The 24,857-nt window shown below is 39.4% G+C and overlaps 1 long non-coding RNA gene across 1 annotated transcript in view; it reads left to right on the top strand.

Moving 5' to 3' along the window:
- The first annotated feature begins 1,709 nt into the window (after positions 1–1,709).
- The window catches only part of LOC145987094 (uncharacterized), a 253,748-nt gene continuing 230,600 nt past the window's right edge, over positions 1,710–24,857 (top strand). The window contains exon 1 of the long non-coding RNA XR_014441617.1: positions 1,710–2,222. This is a non-coding gene — a long non-coding RNA (uncharacterized LOC145987094). The remainder of the gene's footprint in view (positions 2,223–24,857) is intronic.

Here is a 24,857-nt window from a genome sequence, read left to right on the forward strand (position 1 = left end):
TGGCATCCAGCATCCTGTTTCGAGCATGGCTTGTCAAAGGTTTCAAAGGTTCTTTCACATGCTGCATTGAAAATTGGGATTGTTACAGAGAATAGAGTGTGAACCTTGTGAAATGCCAATTTGTACTTCCCTAGGATATCGAAGAAATCCATTAAGTGGACTACTTTCGTTCCATCTTCGTAACGCTGAAGAATTTTGGGCAAAATCTGCATTTCACCTTTCAGGGAAATGATATCACAGGAATAAAAATCTGAAAAAGATTACAGTTGTTTCATAATTCAAGAAATATTCTGACCCTGGTGCACCTCTTACTCTACCACTCCACTCCAATACATGTTTGTGCTACACAATTACAGGCATGAGGCATCTATGGAGTTCTTGGAAATAAGTTCTTAGATTTTGACATGTGCAAAGAACGAACCTGCATCTAATGATTGAAGGACGGCAAATCCTAAAAAGTGTTCTTTTACCTGCCCGCGAGCGAATTCTTTTTCCAGTCAACTTGTGAATGCAGGTTTATTTCTTGCTCTCTGATTGGCTGTTGGAAAGTTACGGTGATCTAATTATGAGAATATCTTATTTCCTATTTTCAGCGCAAATTTTCTGCTAACCTAACCTAACCTAACCTGACGTACAGCGCAAATAAGATATTCTCACAATCAGAGCACCGTAACTTTACAACAGCCAATCAGAGAACAAAAAATGAACCTGCATTCACAAGTTGACTGGAAAGAGAAAAAGCGCCGCGATACAAATATCTGCCCTGTTCCTTTCTCGAAATGTCTTTTGTTTCATCTGACATCAGTGCGAATACCTTAATTTCTTCCACTTCTTGGCTTGTTTCGCTGAGAATAAGTGTGAACATTGCGCAGATTAATTTGCTTTGAATCAAATTTTGAGTGTCATTTGCATTTTTTAAGGTTCAAGTTCAATACATGTCCGAATAATATTGCCTCATTTCAAGAAATTCCATGTTAAGGCTTGCCTCAGACTCATCATCATCTCGAAAAGCAAGTCCCTGAATAGTAAGAAACAGTGATCCGTCCACAACAAGCCTCCCCAATGGCGCAGTGGTAGCGTCGTTGCCTTGTAATCAAGGGGTCCCGGGTTCGATACCCGGTGAAGGCACATAGTTGTTCGGATCCCACTATAAACTGTAGGTCCAATCCCGATTAGCCTTACTGTGCACAAAGTGGACTTAAAACACCAAACCAAACTAAACTATCCACATCAACTGACTTGTAGTGTCGGTTTTTTTGAATCACCTCTGAATCACTAATAAGCGTTCTCACTAACGATCCACTATTAGAATAATTTGTCCAATTTGCCTGGGCGCACCGCACCCTACCCTATCCTACAGGCCGATCGCCGTGATGGAGTGGTTAACACCTTATTTCGAATCCCTGCCTGGGCATGGGTGTTCTTTGTGAGTCTCCTTTCATGGATTTCATCATATCATCACTGAACTTCACCTCCGCGATTAGTCAAAAGTGGAAGAAAAGCGACGCTAAATAAAAATCAAATCAAATCAAACCCTACACACTGCACAAGCACGAAAACCTGTGCACGTAGCAGTTATCACGTTCTCCGCTAGATGGCTGGAACATCGAGGTTATTGAGAACCATTAGATATAATTTAAGCGGACCCTGTGCGAGGTTAGCTCGTCATTTTGCCGCTTGGGGTGTTGCAGTCAGTTGGCAGTCGAGCCGAGTGCGTGTTGTTGATTCTGCATGTGCACGAGTCGAGATGGTGGCGGAGGAGACTCTTGTCTAGCGAGTTCCTGCAGGCAAAGTTAGCAGGAGAGGAAACAAGGGGTTGAGAGTGAACAAAACAAACCATTACAGTCGGTGCCCTTTTAACGACACTGAGTGATATATGTAGTGCTGGAGAGTGATATTTTTATGTGTTTGGTGTGGGAGTGAAGGTGCGGACAGGTTACGAGCAAACCATTTTTTTACTCGTTGGGGCTGTAGTGTGTGGAGGCTTCATAAACATCCGAAGAAGTGGGTGATTTATAAAAGAAACGAGGTATGTACTCGTCGCGATGAGCTAGCTGTTGATGTGAGAAAGTGCTTTTCTGTGTGTTTCATAGAGGTCATTGTGTGTAGGCAGTAGGAAAAGTGGGCGTGTGAATGTGTGTATGTATGTAATTAGATTTTTTGACAAAGTGATTTTTCAACATTAATATCCAGGAGGAGCCTCATTGTGGATTAATTATAAGGTAAGTTGCAACATAACTTTTTGCATATTTCGTGTTATTAATTAATTATCTGTCTGATACGTTACAATTTCTTCCCCTTGCTAGCGAAAGTGCAATGTGCGTGAACTCCCGATTTGCAACATGTGAATGTTTGTTTCGTGGGAGGACGGAATACACTACTAATGGCGATATTGGCTGGATGTTTCAAGTGTGCGTCAAATAGAAACACATCTCCCCCACCCACCCTCTTTTCGGTCGGCTGCTTTTTTACCTCGAGGCAGCCTCGCCCCAACCGATCCGCGCATTGAGCCGGTTGGAAGGTGCCCGGAGCCTTGTCTTCATCACGCGCCCCTTGGGGGGGAAAAAAAAAAGTATAAATAATTGTTGAAGGGCGAAGCAGGAAAAAGAGAATTGAATATTGGCCGCATGCGTGAATCTCAAGTATCGCCTTGCGCATGGGAGCCCTTTCCTTTTTGTAGTGAGGGGTGAGAGTAGTGGAATAACTGCCAAGTTAGTTCTTAAACTTTCCGCTATTCGCTCATTGTCCCAAGTTTTTATTTATACATGCTTCATTGAAGTTCATTACGTACTAATATAAACAGTTACTGTAAACTACAGTATATCTACGTATAAGTTCACCACAGAGATAATGTTCAATTGCATAAATCTTGGTTCAACAAGGAATCGAACACGAGAATCAAGCTTTCTGTACGTCTGTTGTTCACCCCTTATCTTGAGTATGTTCAATGCGTTTCTCATATCTTTCAGTTGCCAGAAATTACAAATATGATAAGAGTAAACAAAACAACGTAAAAAATAGTTTTGATAGAAGATTGTTGCACAAATAAACCACCCCTTTCCTGCCAAACCGTAACCGATGTTCACGGTATATGTATGCATGAATGTCGCCAGAATATTTTGTCTGGGCAATCCATTGAACTGTATATAAACAAATAATATTTCAGTCATAGTGTTGTTTATTTTGTGTGACGTCTCACATAAAACTAATTTTTTGTGAATTGTGAAACCATTTATTTCATCCTTTGGTTTAAATGGTAGAATATGAAAACATAAACTGGTTTTTGCATTTTACACTATTTTTTTTTCAATTAAATACATTTTTCAATTCGTTATTCGGTTTCAATATTAGCTAACTGAACTTTATTTCCGTTACAAATAATAAAAATAACAAGCTTTCTGATTTTTGGAGGGGGGAGGGTCGATGGACCTTCTCGACCGCCCCTCCCGAAGCCCATCATAAGGAAAGTTAAATGGGTGAGACCTTTGAACGTTGATATAGTAGAAATGATGATAAAGATAAACAATTATTAAAAGTTCATAACTTACTTTATTGACAAAATATTACATTTGAGGGAGGCTACTACGTCATACACCAGATGAATATATGGCACAAATACTGCTATTATTTATTTCTTCGTAATGAAATGCGTAACTATTCTATTTTACTATTAACTTTTACGCCCCCTTCATTTAAGAAAAAAGTTTGGGAGTTGGGCAGGAATTTTAGTGATGAAGTTTTTTTTATCTGTGTCCTCATAAAAAAATCTAATTTTTGGAATTTCTGAAAACTCGTGACACCATTTCTTCCTGCGTCAATTTTTCGACTAAACTTGCTTTTTCCTTTGTTGGAATTCTGCTATCGTCTATCAAGATAGTAATAAGGTTTAAGCTTTTTTCTGATTTGAAATATGAGTAATGCTAATTTCTAAGGAGAACTACAACTGACCGGTTCGCTGGCACCCCCTCCAGCAGAAGGGGTGCCTATTGATCGCACCATATATTCTTTCCCTGAGCAATAACTTTTTACAGTAGTCTATATGTATTCCTATTTTTCTAGCGCCGATGTGGAAAACACTATGAATACCCCTTCCATCCTTCTGCCCTGACTGGCCCTTCTATACTTTCCATCTTCCTCTAAAAGTAATAGTAATAAACATGTTAGCCTATATATTTACGGTTTTCAGAATGAAAAATAAGTGCCTTGTTTTTTAAAATACTGTATGTTACTGTTGAAGAACACATTTATTGTAGGTATGTGTTTATTTAATACCTACATAATGACATCAAAATAACAGTAATCTCTTAGCTTAAATTGCTACATGATTTTGCAATACTGTTATGCGGCAGTAACTTCAATTTATTCTTGTCAACAATAAATCCAACACTAAACACAAATCTATACTTGAACGTTATTACCCATGTTTTCACGCGTCGCATTGTGCAATCTTTGCGGCAGTAGATACAGAAGATACATTGCAACAGTATGAATCACATTTTCGAATGTTGACGGGAGTGGCGCAACTACAAGGGGGGGGGGGCATTGCCCCCAACCTTCGACAGGTGTCAATTCTAGGGGGGCAATGTGATTATTTTCTGTAATGTATTTAAATAATATGTGTTGTATATATGTATTGAACAAAGTCTGAATACGTACACAATTTAGTGTTAGCATGTTGCATATGTATATTTTATGTCGCACCATGTTGCATATGTGTAAAACATATCTTGTACATTCAAGTTATACATGTTATGTACAAAAAGAACTATGTTCAGAATGCATTTATCATTCATTTTTTCATTTTCTGTCTTTCAAAAATACAGTTTGTGTACTTGTTTTCCATTATTAGCTAGTTAAATTGAACGTGTTAAAAAAATTCAAATCGTTTGTTCCAAACGAAATCTTTATTACCGACTTCTACCCTCTTTTTGCGTAATTTATCAGAATAATCACGTATTTGATACTACTACTACCACCACCACTAATAATAATAATAATAATAATGTCATTATTATTGTTTGGTACGTTTATCCTGGTACTCCCCCCCAGACAAAAATTCGTGGTTGCGCCTCTGGTGACTGCATGAGGGGAAAAAGCAGTTTGTAGTCTCAGCCTCCATATTGTCGAGTGTATAGGAATACGCAGTTGTCAATTTTGTTACAGACTTGCTGTACTCGTCGAATGACTATTGTCAAGAGGTATTTTAGGATGAAAATGGACAGTTCTCGACAATGCTGGTTCTCGGGTGAAAATCATAGATTCAAAGCAGCAATAAGTGAATCGAGTTATGGCACAAATATTTGCCGACGAAAGTACTCTTCTACACTTTATAATGGGTAATTTTCACGATACTGTTGCCGTGAAGTGCATCGAGGTCGTGTTGGTGCCACATCTGTGCAAATTTCCTGTCGGCATTTTCCCCGTCTTGCAGAATCAAAGACAGAACATTCAGGAAAAATCCAAGGATTGGCAAATGTCCCCCCCCCCCTTGCTCTTATGTGGCGGCGCCTGTGCCCCGTAAAGACGTTTTCTACAGCAGGTTACAAATGTAGGAGGTAAATAATGCTTGACTTCATTGGCGGGACAAAGGTCACTCAAGTATGTTTTGCAATGCCTGATCCTACAGGCAGTCTTCTAATACTAAAGGCAGCTGGGATTTTTTACATCCCACCTGTTCCACTGTCACCATGTTGAACCATGCAACCCTTCGTCCCACTTATCGCAAGTTTCAAGAAAGCTCAGGTAACAATATCCACCTCAATGCTGCCTGCAGGTAGTGCATTCAGGAAGTGAGTCAGGGTCTGCACGTGTGCTGGTGCAGATGGCATGTGTGTATATACCTGCAAGATTTATAGTTTCTCTGATACCAAAGCTTGAGTCCAAAGTTTTGCACTCCACCAACGCCGACATGCCGATTGTTGAGCTTTTTGCATTTTCGATTTTGCTGATTGGGGAAATTCTTATTCTTTTCGAAGGGATGAACTGTGAATTACACCGGGTAGAATAGAGAATCCACTGACCTGAAGAGCCAGGGAATTGTGTAAAGTATTAAAAAAAACCTGGAAAATGAAATTAGACAGGCTTTTTATTAGTGTAACTTTTGAAAATATTTTATTTTCCTTCATTTACTTACATTGTTGGTGTGGTTTGATTTAATTTTTGTTATTTAGCGTCGCTTTTCTGCCACTTTTGACATGGCGAAGATGAGGATGAGTGGTATGATAAGATTGATGAAGGGACCCATGAAGTTGTAGCGCAGTGTGCTAACCATTTCACTACGAAGGTCGGCTACAGAAATGCTGGACAAACCTTATCAATTTGATTAGCATGCGAAGTTGAATTTTAAGATTTATTTATTAGCAGGGTGCATAAAAATCATGATTTTTATGATTTAAATCGGATTTAAAATCATTTAAATCACAATTTGTGATTTTGAAAAAGAATCGAGCATAAAATTGCTTGTATGTTTTTCGGTACAGTGCATGCAGATATATGTTTCTTTCTATGTGAAAGGCGGATCAATTGATCGTCACAGGTGAATCTTGATATTCCACTGCGGTTTCTCCACATAAGAACTGAAAACTAAAGTTCTACCATATTTCAAAATTGTAAGCTTTGGTCAACTACAGAGCATTCCCTGACATTCGCTACGAGACTCGGCGGCAAGCGGCCCGGCGTCAGAGCTTGTCTTTCCCGGTGAACGGGGTCTGCGACAGTCGCACGCTACAGTCTGTTGTTTTTTTTCGCTCTCCCAGCCTTCGCTCTCTTTCCCTTTCTGTTGACGTTGCAGACTGACGCCAGTATAATCCTCCCTCGGAAGTTGTGTTGTGGTGTGTCGTGTCCGTGTGTTGAAGATTGTGGCTTAATATGGCACCACAAAAGTTTACATTACAATAAAGGATTTATCGAGTGTTACCTCGGAAAGACGAATTGTGGAGAAGTGCGACGACGTTTTGCAACGAAATTTTCGTACTGTTCCCGCTCCACACAGGACTACTATATTAGTAACAGGGTCAGTTCTGAATAAAAGTGGAAATAAAAATGGAGAAATCTAAAAAATAAAGTATACAAAGACAATCCGCACACCATCCGTGAGTTAAAAGAGAGTATTGTACGAGAAATCGGGAGAATTACAGTAGACGAACTTGGGAGATGCCAGAAATGTGTTGCAGCAGAGGGACACATCATTTTCAACACCTTCTGTAGTCAAGGTTAGTACACAATATGAAAACTAATTTTAATAGCCGACTCTAGCGACTGTCGCAGACCCGTTCACCGGGAAAGACAAGCGCTGATGCCGGGCAGCTTGCCGCCGAGTCTCGTAGCGAATGTCAGGGAATGCTATGTATACTGCATCAATGAATGCAAACGTTTTGTATAAAAAATTTAAAAAAAATTTCTTTTTGTTTCTTGGACGTAAATTCTAATTATTTCTGTTAAAAGTCCATTTATAACATAATTTAAGAAAGATTGCCTGAAAAAACCACTGACTTGCACTACATCCATTATTTTGACAGTGGCGCCCCCCCACTTTTCGCCACTTTTGCCCCCGTACTATGCTAAACCTTATCTACAAAGGAAAAGGTACTGTCTTTGTCCCCCCCCCCCAATTTTGGCACCTTGCCCCCCTGGTTTTGGAAGCCAATCGCCGCCACTGATTTTGAATATTATAAACTTTACTAATCCTTTTTTTTTTTTTTTCAAATTTTCTCAAACTGTATACAATCATAAAACCTTACAAGTGTTTAAAGTAATAATTTACATTTTCTGAAGAAAAAAAAAGCATTTTGACTTTTTGTTCGAGGTGGGATTTTCTGAGAAAACTCACGTGGGGAAAACTGGGCTGGACCCACCCGGGCCAACTCTGGCTTCAGTTTTCGTCTTGATCGGCCTTTTGGTAGTGGTTTTTCATTAAATAAAGAATATTTATTTTCTTAATTGCTAATTTTCAACTTTACCTAAGCAGAGGTCGCATAAATAAAGGTTAAGAACGAAAAAAAGGACAAAGAAATAGATTTTTTATTTTGTTAGACCCCTTTGAAAGATTTAGATATATCGAAGTCGATGTTGTCGATATCGACATTATCGGTATTGACGTCGATATTTTCCATACTCGATGTATCGACTCTGTATCGATTATTGCACAGACCTAATCTAACTGTATGAATGGGCGACGATAATGAAATGTGTATCAATAACACGGATGCATTTTGCTCTGTGTTTCTTTGGCTTGAAGCATGCACCTACTTTAGTTCGCAGACCAAATAAAGTTGCGGATAAGAGCAGAATAATTGTTAACGCAGCATGCTGAAACGCAACTCCTGTTTTCCTTTCGTGAATTGATTTTCCACGTTTGAAATCCGCAGGAGCTGTTTTTGTGAGAGAAGCAAATTGTGCCGTGTATGGCGTACGTGGTTGGAATGGGAAAAGAGGCGAATCGTGCAGCTGGGAGAGGCGAGGTCTTGTGTGGGAGAATGGACCAGCGCCACCGTGTCTCCACATCAGAACATGAGAAGTGGTAGGGGGAAGGAGAGCTATTGTTTACGAAGATGGTCCTCATCGCAATGGCTTGAGAGGACGCGTAAAGGTGGATCGGAAAGTTAAAGCAAGATTTCTTAGTTCCTGCCGGCAGGTATTATTTTGTATTAATCAATGTTTCTCAATCACGGTTGTTAAAAGGTCAAGGAATTTTAAATAAATTCAATTCCCGTCCGGGAAAGAGAATCAGCAAGTGTAAGTGGGTTCTAGGCCGTAAATAACCTTTTCATATTTAAGGTATTTCATTACGGTTCAGGAACCTTTTTAGCGGATGAATTTAAACACGGTCCACGAACATTTTTTTCCGGATGAATTTACACACGGTCCAGGAACATTTTTTCCGGACCAATTTAAATACGATCCAGGAACCTTTTTTTCCGAATGAATTTTTACACGGTCCAGGAACATTTTTCCGGATGAATTTACACAGGACCCAGGAACATTTTTTCCGGATGAATTTACACAGGGCTCAGGAACATTTTTTCCGGATGAATTTACACAGGGCTCAGGAACATTTTTTCCGGATGAATTTACACAGAGCCCAGGAACATTTTTTCCGGATGAATTTACACACGGTCCAGGAACATTTTTTCCGGATGAATTTACACAGGGTCCAGGAACATTTTTCCGGATGAATTTACACAGTGTCCAGGAAACTTTTTTTCTGGATGAATTTAAAGACTGCTCCGGATCAGTTTAAATACGGTCCAAGTTTCGTATTGAAATGAAACAATACGCAACTTGTACCGAATTTAAATTGTACGAGAAAAAAGGATCCTGTCCTGTCGTGGAACCAAATATAACTAATTAAAATATATGAGTTCCTGGATCTTGAACAACTCTCTTCTCAACGTTTGTGATCCCGCTGTTCGGTAAAATAGTTTTTTTTAAATCTCACCAATTTTACCCGTATATAGCTAATTTTTTTTTAACTTTACACGTTGATTACAGGTAGGTATCTAGAAATAGGTTTCGGGGGGAGGGGGGCGGTCTGAACCAAGTGTCTCAGGAATAATAATAATAATGTTTAAATTAAAATAATTATATTAAATATAATTAATACTAATTATAATACATAAATTAATATTATATTATTTTTACACGAAAAGGTAAAAAGACTGTATAAGAATAGAGATATAACAGCGCATATTCATTACGTAGCTTACCTGTAGTTAAGATCGGAATAATTTACATAAGAACAAGTGCCCTGGGAATGAAATTAATGTCAAATAGATGAAGAATTGAATATTTATCGAATAACAAAAATTATGTTGCATGTAGTTGGAGAAAAGTAAGTTTCTGATTAATATTTTATGCATATTGAGTAGTACTGTACACAAATCTTCTTTGTAATGTCATTCAAAGCCGTATGATCCCAATATAATCCTTACCTTCTAAAAAGTTCAGAGGAAATTAATAAACATCGTTTATGCAACAAATGCTAATATTTTCATTACTTAATTTTAGTACTTTTTTTGGGGGGGTCCACGTACATCATTCCTGTCCTTCAAAGCCGTATAATCCTTGTCTTCCAATAAGTTCAGACGAAATTATACAACAAAGGATAAAATAATATATTTTTCATTATTTAATTTTAGTACTTGATGAATCTTTCGGGGGGATGGGTTCGGACCCCCTGGCCCCCCTAAATACGTCCTTGGTTGATTACTATGTACCTTTGAAATTTAATATTAATAAATATATTATGGAGTAATCATAGAATGTAATAGTTCGATTATGTCGAAGGATGTTGACAAAATATAAAATTTGGTTTATTAAATTAGTTGACTATTAATGGATCTAATGGAATCTTTTAGTTTCCTCTGGCCAGGATCATTAAATTTATTTTGTAAGTGGTAATTTCATTGGCGTGTTCCATTACGAACACCAAAAAATTCCAATTAATAAGAATATTTGTACTTTACTAAATTTCTTAATGAAAATTGCCCGTCCGTCAACATCCAAATTTGGAGGCGGGAAACAACGCTCCCCGGTTAGAACGTTGGATTGCTCACCGCCACTGTCCTGTTATCGGAGTGGAATTCGAAACCTTGAAGAATGGACATGTTTCCAGGTGGCTACCAGCTCGGGCTGCAAGTCGCTCCACAATTGCCGCATTAACTCGAGGAGGTCCCCACGGTTGCAATTCACATTTGGAAATTGAACGGGCGACAGTCCCTTCTCAGTGGCTTTGATTTCTCACCCGACTTTCAAGTGGTTGCCAGCTCGGGCTGCAAGTCGCAAACTACAGAAGAAACTCTCGCTGCATGGTATAATTGACAGCAGGGCCCGGTACCGCTTAGGTCTGCCTATTTAATGTACACGAGAGGCTGCTTCTCACTGTAAAACTGGAATTTTTATGCCATACTGAAGGATTTAGATAGGTCGGAAACGATGATATCGATATTGTCGGTCATGTTTATGTCGATATTGTCGGTATCGATGCCAATATTTTCGATATTTGAAATATCGGCTTGATATCGATTATCGCATAGCCCTAATCTAACGGTATGCATTGCTTTGATTGATTTTACTTCGCTTTTCTGCCACTTGACTAATCGCGATGATGATAATGAGTGATGATATGATGAAATTGATGAAGGGACACTCAAGAAGAACACCCATGCTCAGACCGTTATTCGAACCCAGGCCCCTGGCGGACTCCTTATTGCTGGTGAACGAAAGGCTTTTTTCAGGGGTTGACAGCACTGGCTGCAAGTAGCAAACTCTCGCGGCCCTGTATTATTGACGCCAGGCCCGGCGGTTGAGAAACGCTGATATTAATATATGCAATCGAACAAGCATGCATCTTTTAACACTAGACTGATTTGTGGTACTGCTGAGAGCACTTTACTGTTTGGCACCCAGGAGATGTGCTATAGAGCGACCACAAACAAATGAACCGTCGGCTAAAATTCTTCGCACACCTTTCGATCCGTTCAGCTCGAGTCATAAGGAAGGCCAAATGCACTATGTGGGTCTATCAGGCGCCATCTTTGAATGTGTGTTATTCGAGAAACTCATGGGCCTCCCCGATGGTGCAGTGGTAGTGTAGTCGCATGATAATCAAGGTGTCCCGGGTTCGATTATCGGTGGAGGCACATAGTGGTTTGGATTCCACTTTAAACCGTAGGTCCATCCTGATTAGCCTTAATGTGCATAAAATGGACTTAAAACACCAACTCAGTCAATCAATCGAGACACTCATACCAGTGAGAATGCACAATTGGTTGGTCAAGATGGTAATTTTTATAATTAATGAACAACGACACCTCTATAAACGAAAGAGCATTAATTTAAAATTATTACGTTCTTTGTGAGTTTTAGTGATTGATAAAAATATTACGTGTGTGACACTCGTGCAATAACTGTTTACTTTTTCTTAATAATGATGATAATTTTTATGATTATTGTATAATCAACAAAGGAAGCAGTGATTCAATAAGAAAATTGTTTCTTGAATTTTTATGATAAGAAAAAGTGTGGGCTTATGAGGCTCCCATCAAGTAACTACGTTTCTCGTACGGCACGGGTAAGCTAGGGTTAAAACTTCAATGAACTTGGTGGACAACAAGAACAACAAAAGAAGCTCATAATATCCCTTCTTCTCTATCCCTTTTTTAGCGGCACACCCTGTCTAAAATGCATCACGTGGTATTGCAAGGCTGCTTCACAAGCAGTGACACTTTCGGCCGAACGGATGTCCCTTAGACATAGAGGAAGCGTGTGTCCTGAATGCAGACAAGGGATTTTATATCAAGCGTATTCCCTCGTTACGAATATTAAATGCAGGATTTGCGCATGCGCACGCATGTTAGATCGTGTGTAGGCGGTCGGGTTTCGTACACATTGAAATCTCACCTATAATGCAAAAAGCCAGATTAAAAGTACCATAAAACGGAAAGTTTTGCTTTATCGAAGAAGTATAAAGCTTCCATCTATATAGCTGTCTTGGAGAAGCGCCATCTTTATGTGTAATTGTAATTTATTCGATGAATGATGAGTAGGGGAAATTGCTGAGTGCCTGATCACTTAGAGGAGCACGCATTCTGAAGCGATCAGTGTTGCCACCTGAACAGAAATTTCCTTTCTGCAGAGAAATTCGGATCGAATTTTAAGCAAGAAGGGAAATTTGATGAAAAATGTCAAGATTTCATAGAAATTTAGACATCAGACTCTATATTTGCACTGTAACTTTCATACGTGTGAACAAGGGTGGGTCCAAAGAAAATAGCTACCACCACCACTAATGCTACTGCTGGTACTTTATTATTTTATGATTTTTTTTTCAAATGAAGAGAAAATTGTGTGAAAAACTGAAATTTTGCCCTTAGCTTGTGGCAACACTGAAACCTAGTTCGTGTGTGTACCACTGAACGTGCTGTCATGGAGGAGGCTGTTGATAAGCGCCGTCCAGTTCGAAGTATCCTTCATGTCATGTCACTGTCGACTGACGTACTCCGTGGGGAGCTCATGGGGCTACAGCCCCTCCTGAATTTTTTAGAAAAGCACAATTTTGCAATGAGAACAGTAAAGAACTCTGGTAAAACCAATGTGTAAATGTGAACTCCCCTTAAAATGACCTCCCATTACCATTTGTCCCCCCTTGAAAAAAATCCTGCGTAAGCCAGTGCCTCTCTCCACGACACCCCGAAATAGGCCGACCCCTGTTGCGGAGTGGTTAGCACATCACGCTACGACGCCGGGTTCGAATCCCTGCCTGGACATGGGTGATCTTTGTGAATGTTCCTTCATCAGTTTCACCATATTATCACTCATCCTCATCTTCACGACTAGTCAAAGTATCAGAAGAGCATATTAGCATAGTACAGTCAACGGCAAAGATAATGGTAGGCAAATTGTCCACCGCTATTTTTCATCACTTTTTTATTCTACATCCTGTGTTGTTTTAAGGAATGAAACTATGTTGGTTTGAAGCAGGCATTGTTCTCTGCTTATTGACGTCATTATTTCAATCATTGCCATCATCACATTGTGTAATTCAGACCGAATGAAAATGGTGATGGACAATTCGCCTACTGTTTCTTTTGCCGTTGGGTGTACTATTAGTATTGTAACACAAAAGATGGCGCTGGATGTTTTGGAACCCGAAAGATTCTTCTTAGCGAAGCACTCATGCTTTCTACACTAGTTGGCTAACAATCTATAACCAAACATTAGAATATAAAGTACCTCCAATCTTAGACTACATTAGCCAAACTGACATAGAAGATCAAAACTACTGAACTCGCACATACAATATTATTTTGTATGTCAATATAAAATAATGTTCTTACTAACCACTCGTAGCTATAGGTTAGTCAGTAACAATATTATCAAATTATATAATTGTGTCTAGAATTGACGTTGTGATTCAAAAACAGCATTCTACTCTTTTACATTTGCATTTTCATCGTCCTCAAATATACACAAGCGTAATAATCACATTTCTTTGGAACTTTTTTTTTGGGCAGAATCCTACAGCACTTTTAGCATACAAACATAAACGAACATATTCTGAACATTCAAAATATAACTTCGAAAACAAAATGCTCTTTTCTCTTGTTGCAAGCGGAAGTTTATCTCTTCTTCATGAAAGGGAAGGGCATTCTCTCAGTTTTTTTCAGAACATGATAAGCTCAATAACAAAGTTCAAACCTTCATGGTTATCTGTTTAATTTATTGAGATATTTCGGTATTTCCTCGGCAGATGGTACCACTAGTAAGAGCAATTTACTCTCTGGATATTTATATCTCTCTTTATAATTCCGCTTTCCATAAATACTTTTACTTTCGACTCCTGATTAGGACTATAAGAAATTTACTCTTCTGAGAATTCTGTGTGTAATGTATGTTATTAATCATCTTTTCAAGTATTGGCTCCCGATTATCGAGGAATGAGAGCATGTACTTTCTTATCGCATTAACTATATGGTTGATTGATGGAGTTGGTGTTTCAAGCCCACTTTATGCACAGCAAGGCTAATCGGGGCTGGAACTACAATTTAAAGTGAGATCCGAACCACTATGTGCCTCCACCGAGTATCAAACCCGGGACCCCTTGATTACAAGGCGACGACGCTACCACTGCGCCATCAGGCAGTTTACGAAGGGGAGGGAGTGGACACGCAAGGCATTTCCCCCTTAAAAACTGCGTCAAGTTGAAAATGTGTATGAAATTTATAATTTTAGCCTGATATTCATATTCAGGGAGGGTAACGCCCACCTTCCCCTCCTGAAGACGCCCATTACTGTGCTTGTACCAATGTGAAATTGGGTGATACATAAGAAGGGCATGGTTGAGATATCCGTACTTAAATCAGAAATTAGTGTTTTGAAAGATCTGTTTTCTTTGGCCAACGTTCTCTGTAATGTATTCAGGTATGGTTTATTCGTTCTAATATTTGTATGTTATTATTTTGGATAAGAGATACAAAAGTGTTCTGTTTCGAGAGTTCGGAGCGTCGAAGCGAGTAGAAGGGGTGAAAAGTGCCTAACAAGAAAACAAAATGACAGAAAATTGTTGTCCCCGTAGTTCCAAGACTTGAACGTGTGTCACAAAGAAGTGATACGGGCGACGTTTAAAAGTACTCAAGAGGGGTGGGCTCCAGTCCCAAGACGATTCATTTCACTGTTTTGACGTCGGATCCGATTGACCCATGCTCCACCTTTGGAGGTAATAACGTTTTGCTCGTAAGGGCCTGATTTAGAAGTTGCAAAGTTCGAGAAACTATAGGTATACAACCACGCAGCACAGATTCACTTTTAGGTTGCGACTGAAATTTATTTCATCTGTCGGAAAACTATTGCAATTTTAGTACTCTGGGAACAAACTGTACCCAATAATAGCAAGGGAGCCCTTTGGAGTGTGAAGACTCCTGGATGTAGAAATATAAGCCAGCGTATGATGCTGGCATGACAGTGTTTCCATACAGAACTATAAAATTTGGTATGTGTTCTAGAGAAATTAAATGACCGTGAATCTGTAGCACATGGCAACATACATACATTATAGAGAATGTCGTTATTCGATTAATTGTTTTTTTATATTATGGGTACATCAGCACGTGGGCTATTTTACCCGCCATTCAATGCGGTGAAAAGGGGATTTCCTTAAAGAAAACAAAATTTAGTACAGACCGCCCCCCACCCTAACAAAGAAATAAAACAACTGTTAAAATTTCCTTATTTAGTTTTTAAGACAAATTCATTCATTCATTACTTAACAAGAGATAAAATTTATACTATCTCTGAGGACTAAGTTAAAAACTGAGGCCTTAAAGAGACTGTCAGGCTCTGTCCGAAAGGTACAAAGTACAGACGTGAAGTATGGCCATGACGGAAGTAACGTCACTTAATACAGTTCGAAAGCGCCAAGAACAGAAGTACGCAAGTGCACAGCTCGCAGTACAGATGGTTGCTGACTAGGTCACGTGATTTCCACACTCTTTGTTCATTTGTTTAAAATCACTGAGTAGAAAGCCAGGTTAAATATATGTTATGGGCCAGCAAGTTGTTGGTTATAGTTCTTCTAATGTTTGGAAATGTATGTGTAAGAATATTTGAAAATGCTATGTGATTTCTGTGGTGAGAAACAAAGTGTTTAAAACGCAGCGAAAACAACGAGTACTCTACTGATCGTATTTGGCGCTGCAGTCGAAGTGCAATTCGAAAGACTTTCATTTCCAGTCCACGACTTCAAGACCGTGCTGCAAGACCGTACTCGGAGGATGCTCGCTTCAAGTATGGTCTGCACCTTTCGGACAAGGCCTCAGCACTCCTGAGGACAAACACAGGGCAACACAACTCCACAGAGGATTATCCTGGCCTTGGGTCTACGTGCCAGAGTCAGGTTGAATTGTAAATAAATTCAATTCCGGTCCGAGAGAGAAAATCAGCGAGCGTAAAGAACCTTTTTACGTTAAAAGTATTTCAATTAGGTCCCATAGCCTTTTTTTCTGGACCAAGTTCGGTTTTGAAATACAATTTGGTCCGAATTGAATTGTGCGTTACGGAACCCAATAGAACCCTTTAGAATTTATGGCTACTTGGACCTTTAAGAACCCTGACCCGAGATTCGGCCTGCAAGAAGGAGCCACCAGAGCGACGACGTGGAAGTGAGGTTGACTTTTCTGTACCTTACCAGAAGGTTGCTCCTTACACCCTCGTTTTTTTAAAAAAATAATTCGAGACATCCACAAGTTGGGAAAATTTGTCGGGTCTTTGGAGACACCCTGTAGAATATGTTCAGGTTTTTCAATATGCGTATGCAAGGGTGCCCATCCCCCCCAAAGCCTATGACGCACTCCCCCCAAAAGGTAGAACACTCCCCCCGCCCCTTTTATGCTGAACTACGAGTATTTACTCAAATTATTTTGGTCAGACTAGATTTGCGGAACAATATAATATAGACTTTTACTTTAGGTATTGTTTAGAACAGACAATTACTTGTGAAAGTTCGGCCCCCTGTCCTTTGTTTTATCCGGCCCTCTGGATTAATCCTTCAAATCTCTCCTTTCACCTCACCCTGGGCGCCAAGCGAGCAGATTATATTTGCGCCGGAATTACGAAAGGGGGGTTTCACATAACAATTTATATATTTTAGTCCCTGGTTCGTTTACACATGTACAGCAAGCGAATAAACAACTGGTTTTAAATGGACAGTACCGTAGTTCTTGGAATCATAACATTTCTAGTAGGATATATTGGTTTATTATACGTTGTTATATATATACATATTTACATACTGCTTCCATGTGTGCATTTACATAATCAACCAATTTCCTTAATTCAACATAATTGCGCACCTATGGCTTACACCATTGGCACTTCCTTTACCGCAGGTTAGCATAACTATCTCTGCGGGCCTACCCTCAGCTTAAACGATATTCCGTTCATTACAATGCGTTTCCTTATGCCTTCACTCTTTCTTTTGGGCATCAATTATTCAATACGGAAATATCCACATATTCAAAGCTTTTTCTAAAAGGGGACTTGGGACAGCAACAGGGGTTGGCTTACACCAAATCCTACATTATTAACTATATCCAGTCTAGCCACCATAAGTGGACTAAACTTGAGGAGACGTTCCTCTTTCGTCGATCAATGGGAAACACTGTTTTTTGCTAAAGCCCACTGGCCTTTTTTATAGTCGGGGTAAACGTCCGTGGACGTGGACCCCGTAGAGTTAGAAAATTCCACTGTACGGTCTTTTGAAAGACACGTGGTTCCCTCAACCGGGGAGATAAAAAACAGGGGAATCTAATATCCAGTAAAGCACAATCCAATAAGCACATACACTTACATGCAATAATAACAAAGTACACTCATGGGGACATATTACTTAACCCTACACCTTGTAGCTGGCCAGCAATTAATTAATACAATATACCAAAACCAGTAATGGTCAATCCGACCATTACATACTGTACATGTATATTGTATATTACTTTCACTTTGATTGAAATAATATTTTACATAAATGATAACTTCTGACGTAGCAAAGTAGTTGCAGCAAACTTATTGATAGTTTTCTCACTTTGCACCACTTTTAAATATCGGACTTACAGGATGGAATTAAGATAGACAATAACCAGTCATCAGCCATACACGAACGCAGTCTGCTACAGCTTATCTTTTTTTGTGTGTTTTTTTTTGTTGCCGGAAATGGATGAACTCGCGTACTAAATACCCACAGTGCAATGGGCAGATGACGTCGAATTAAATACCATCCATTTCTTCCATTCTTCTCAATCCCATCTTACCCGTCGCGATTAATCACAAGGTGGAAAAGCGACGTTAAATAACTGAAGATGATTAATGTTTCCCATTGCAAAGCTACAGAAACACTTTACAATCAAATCATCTGAACAGGAAGGATCTGAAATCATCCGATATTGAAAGTGAATTTCGCATGTCGGAAGTCCCGAGCCAACTCCGACTCGGTTACACCCCTCCCCCCCGTGCTCTTTCCAAACCGATTCTAAAGGCATAAGAGGTGCTGTTTCATTTCAACCCTATCGCCGCGATCACCCACAGGTAGGTAGAAAATCTGTACAGAATAACCATAACGAAAAATCAATAAGAAGTCAATCTAACGAAACGATCCCTCTCATTTTTGTGGGAAGATATATAGAATTGGTAGCTAAACTATAAAATTGTGGCGCAATGAATCCCCCCCTGTGCGTATGTGAGGTAGTGTATGGCAGGCGCGTGCATGCAGATGTGCGCAGGAACTTTGTATGGAGATTCAACTACTGAAAGAAAACCTTTTTAATGCACTTATGAATACGAAAATTAAAGGTAATAATTTCACAGCTGTTGCCCTATTTTCATTGCATTCTGACCTCGTAACCCACCCTCCTCATTGCGCCCATTGTGCGCACGTGCTCTATGTAATATATGCTTACTGTGAGAGTGCGCAACATATGACAGTCGTGTGGGTTACCCTTTCCATGTGACCTAATTTAATGTGGGATGAGCATCAAGAGAAGTAATCGCAGAGCCGACATGTAACAAAAAGGACAAAGCTTTTTTTAAATTATTATTATTCAACTGAAAATATCACGTTTCAAGCCGGAATGGTTCTGCACAGGCGTCCATTTGGCGAGTACACATTTGTGGTTAAATATGACTGATTGTTTGGACACAGCCTTTTTTATTTATACTCTCTTGCAGCTATGAGATTGGATTTACCCGTGCGTAAAGCTCACCTTTAATTTAACCGTGCAGAATGGATACCTGCGCAGGACGGAAAAAAGAGCACCTAGTCTGCTGAATACAAGTACAAAAATTCTGGAAAATTCGGACAGTCGTGTTATCACTAGGGAACGGAACTTTGTGCTAAAAAACCTCAGAAATATTTATTTTTTATGTGTCATAAATGTTGAAAATATGTGATAAAGACAGGAAAATATGTGACAAAAAAAAAAATTGGTAAAAAAAATATTACATGCATTTTAAACACCTGAAATCAGTTTCTAAATGCTTACCTCTTAGTGAGCTATTTCTTGGAAGAGTTGCAGTGGATGACCATAGTTTTTTATTTCTTCCAAATTCTCCATTGTAAATCTGTGACGATTATCTATAAAAAGCATCTTATATCCACATCAGAAGATACAATTCTTGCATATTTCAAGCACGAAATGTCAGTAACGCTGAAGTTTTACAAAACTTCCTCTTCATCTACTTAACCTTCCAAAACACTTGCAATTTGACACAAAGTTTGAAAACCTTGGTTTTTCCCAAAAATGTCTGTACATTTAGACATTAGCACTTGTGCGTTAGATCCAGTGTTGGTAATATTTTCTCCCAATAGGATCGTAGGCGAGGCACCAGAAGTTTGCCAGCGAGCGTGTTCAAAGACAAAACAAACCTAGCACTCTCGATATGAAAGATATGAAAGAATAAACATTTCGAGGATTTCGATGAGCAATTTTATGTATTTAAAATGAAAATTTGCAAAATATGTATTTACATACGGAAAACTGGAAAATGTGTGTTTTTATGTAAAATAAAATTTGCTGTGTTGACATATAAGGCTATGATCAGCATTTTGGCAAAAACGAGGGGTCTATCTTATCGCAGAAAAAAACATTTATGTACCTAAAGTTCCGTTCGCTAGTTATCACCACTCCAATGTTTTCATTGCATGTAGTTTTAACAAGGAAAGTGCACATGGTTGTGTACACGCCCATGTGCTTGTGTTGCGCGTCTGCCAAATAATATTATTTTGTGTACGTTGCATGATGTTATCACGTAGGAGAAATATTAGTGGAAGTAAAAATTTTGGGACTTATTTCGACTCTTTTTATGGTGGTCATTTCCTTATTTGGATTTTAAAGGGTTACCATTTTTCAAGACACCCAAATGTCAACCTCCCTTCCACATCCTACACCCTTGCAGGCTAGCGAGGCTTTGCCGTCTGGACTCACAGCCAGTGTATGTTGTTCCTCCATCCATCTCATCTTTTCACCATTCATCTTCATCTTCGCTATTCGCTAAAAGTGGCAGAAAAGCGAAGTAAAATGAATCTTATCCTTCCTTCCTTTCTTTATTTCCCTTGGAAAGAGGAGACAAAAGACGATGTTTGTGGTATGTGATAGCTCCAGGGATACACAAGAAAAAGATAGTGTGAGTGAAAGGGGGGAGAGGGATGGAGAGGAAAAATAAGATAAAGAGATAACTTAGTTGGTTGATTTAGTCCACTTTATGCACAGTAAGGCTAATCGGGACTGGACCTACAGTTTAAAGTGGAATCCGAACCACTATGTGCCTCCACCGGGTATCGAACCCGGGACCCCTTGATTACAAGGCGACGACGCTACCAAAGATATAACTTAAGAAGAGAGGGTAACAATAGAGTTAGTGCTAGAAAAGGTGAAGGTGCCAGTAAAAGGATAGGCACAACGGAAAGATTGGCAGAATAGAGGACAGAGAGAGAGAGACAAAATACAGACTAAGAAAGTCAAAACAAATATAGCCTACTCATATTTCAGAGTTGATTAAACTTACCTTAAAGTAAATTAAATTTAAGGCATTTTTGATATACCATCAGATTTTCTTTTGTTTGCCAAGTTACACTTAACACTTTCAGATACAACTAAAATGACTCGAAGAGTACCTGTAACTAACGAAACTAATACAAAAGCGTTAAGAAACCATAAGAAGTGAAAGTGAATGCAGAATGAGAGAGAGAGAGTGAGCACAAGAGAAAAGTAAGAAAATACAAAAGCGAGAAATTGCCAGCAAAGGAAGAAAGGGAGAGAGATCGCAATAGCAAATGAATAAGCCTACCAGAAGGAAGGGAATGTAGAAGGGAAAATAGGAAAATTCAAAGCGAAGCGAGAAAGAGCGAGGGAGAGATATCAATGACAGGGAAAAAGGATCACAATATAAATGAAGCAGAGTGCAAAAGAGTAAAATAGGTAAATACAAAGAGAGAGAGAGAGATTACAATGAATGCGAGTGCAAAGGAAGAGAGGAATACAAAAGAGAAAGATAGGAAATTGCAGCGATAGAGAGAGAGAGAGAGAGCAATATCAAATGAATAAGGCTACCAGACGGAAGAATGTAGTGTAAAAGAGAAAAACAGGAAAATACAAAGCGAGAAAGAAAGAGAGAGAAAGAGAGAGATGGGAATAGAAAATTAAAGAGACCTCAAAAGCAAAAAATATACAAGGTACATTCAATAAATAACCGGATATATATATATATATATATATATATATATATATATATATATATATATATATATATATTTACAGAATCTATGAATCGAATGGAATACAACACATGATAATTATTCAACGTAGTCCCCCTCTAGTTCAATGCACCTGCGTAACCAGTCATGCACTGCTGACTGGACTTCCTAATCATCCTCGAACCTTGAGCCACTAAGAGCGTCTTTAAGTGGGCCAAAAATGTGATAATCAGAAGGTGCCAGATCCGGGAAATGTGGGGGGTCGCAAAAACGTAGTCCCCCTCTAGTTCAATGCACCTGCGCCATCGCTTCACAAGCCTCCCAATTCCACGTGCAAAGAATTCTTTTGGGCATGTGCGTAACCAGTCATGCACTGCTGACTGGACTTCCTCATCATCCTCGAACCTTGAGCCACTAAGAGCGTCTTTAAGTGGGCCAAAAATGTGATAATCAGAAGGTGCCAGATCCGGGAAATATGGGGGGTCGCAAAAGCTCCCCGCACACATCCATTCGCCTGTCTTTCATTTCATTTCATTTCTGGTGTCAAATGTTTTGGAACCCACCTCGCACACACTTTCTTGAACATCAGTACGTCATGAACAGTATGGTTGGTTGATCCGACACTAACGTTCATCTTTGATGCAATCTTAGCTACTCACCGTAATACGCCTGTTTTCCCTTATCAACTCGTCAACTCTCGCAATGATTTATCCGTGACTGCAGAGACAGAGCGTCCTGGACGTAGCGAACCTTGAACACTTGTTACACCCTGTTTGAACTTCTCTGCCCACTCGTACACTTGTGTTCGACTCAAACAGCTTTCACCATATTGCATATTCGATTGGTTTCAACCCTTCAGCTAACAGAAATCTAATGACACTTCGCTGCTCCAAGTTGGTGCAAACCTGCAAGGGTGCCGCCATCTTGTTTAACTGATTCCCATCACCCTGTTCGCGAAGTAGGCGTGCCAAGCCCATCTGTTAATAGTTCTAGGACGCCACCACAAAATAACAAAAAAACACCAAACATGGTCGTATTTTCGATTTTTTTATACAACTTTTCCGATTATATATTGTATAAATACAAAGTAAGAGAGTGCAAGCCGAAGCGAAACGTAGATAGAAATGGTAACAAGAAACGAGAGAGAGAGAGGGAGAGAGAGAGAGAGAGAGAGAGAGAGAGAGAGAGAGAGAGAGAATAAACGAGCTAGCTATATTTGGTAAAAAGATGGATTTAGTTATTGGACGCAATCTCGACCTTCTACCTTGTATGGCATTGGGAGTTTCCTGAGCACCTTCAGGCGAAATATTAAAAACACAACACCTTACATAGCGGTAACTTACTCCTTCCGGTCTCACGCTGTAACCTCGAAATGTTAATACATGTTTTATCTCTCGTTCAGGGTACCTATTGACTCAGGGGAGAGTTGGTTAAGAACCGTTTATGCTGCTGTGCCTTTCTCCGCCCCGTCCTCAAGGGACGAGTAGAATGCTGGGAGAAATTGAAACGTACAACGGCGCATAAATATTTAAGTCTGGACCGAGGAGATTCCAGATTAAGGATCCAGGGAGGCCAGATGAAAACCGTTTCACAAGGATCTAGGCAATTGATTCCTGTTGCAAGGTACAGTAGCAGCCTGCAATAAAGGAAACTCACTTTTTTTCACTTTTGGCTAAAGATGAAAGTGAATGGTGATAAGTAGACCTCGGATAATTATGCAAATGCATATTTAAGAATTTTTAACTAAAAATGCATATTTCATATGCAGGTGCATATTTGTATGAAAATAAGTTGATGTGCATATTTTTGTACCCACAACCAACACCGAGCATATACTGTATTTATTTTTCTTCTCCTCAATTCTCTTCTCTTTTCTTTATCTTTTCTCTGTCATTCTTCTTTCCTTTTTCCTGGATTGTATGAAATGTATTGTTTCATTTAACGCAGAACCATATTAATTGAAAAAGATCTGTGTAGCGAATGAGCATTCAGAATAATGCATATTCATTGCCTGGCATGTAATCTTTCATAGTTTCTAATATAGAGCATAGCATTTATAAATTAAACAGGTTTTTAAAGTGCATATTTAAGTGCAATGCATTCCAGGGTGTACGAAGTGAGGGTAACATTTGGCTGCCTTCCGAAAGGGTCATCCCTTACACCCCTCGGTGTATCCGTGTGTGGGTGCGCGGGCGTGTGTGTAGAATATACAACAATATACGAACGTAAGATTCCGTGTAGCCGAATGATTAGCGATATCGCTTTTGGCACGAGGTGTCCCGAGTTCGATTCGCGATTGGAACTCCAAAATTTTGATGTTGACCAAGTATCGTGAGAATTGCCGTATACAGGGTGTTTTAAAAGTCCTTCAGGATTCTAAAAACCTATAACTTTTAAACTAATAGGTTTGTAATAACGGAATATTGTTTGTTACACAGAGGAAACTTGGAAATTAATGTTTGATGTGATTTGGTTCAGAGCCAGATCTCCAGCTGGGCACCGTTCACATCGGAACACTTGCAATCTTCGTTTGTATCAGAGAATTGCGTTCTGACGGTGCTCGTCTGGAATGTTGTGAATCACATCACATATATTGAAGTTCAGGTCGGTTTCTGTGCATACACCTGGGTCTTGACATGTCCCCACAGTCAGTAATCGCAAGGCGTGAGGTCTGGTGACCTTGCGGGCCAAGGTGTCGGTCCTCCGTATACAGAGAAATTACTTCATTTTTTTTAAAGAAAGAGAAATTGCGCAATGCAGCAACTATGTGATACTATATTTCTGCGCGCAAGATTGCTTCGCAGCTGCCATTCGAACAACCAATAGCATTTCTCACAAGCGCGTGTGTTTGTTTACATTTGCTTAGTTATTGCAGCGGACAGAGACTGTCTATTCCGTTTCGAAGGGACTGGACTCGATTTTTGCAAGGGCATCTGGAACTCCTCTCAAAATTCGTAACTCATACATACGATCATATTGTCTTGAAGTATATGGTTCACTACTTTTCCATTGTTTTTTTGTTTTAATTCCACTTTATGCATAAATAGTGTATTCGGGACTGGACCTACAGATTGAAGTAGGATCCGATCCACAATGCGCCACCACCGGGTATTGAACC

The sequence above is a fragment of the Lepisma saccharinum genome, chromosome 4 (genome assembly GCF_977018435.1).
Source record: "Lepisma saccharinum chromosome 4, izLepSacc3.1, whole genome shotgun sequence".
NCBI lineage: Eukaryota > Metazoa > Arthropoda > Insecta > Zygentoma > Lepismatidae > Lepisma > Lepisma saccharinum.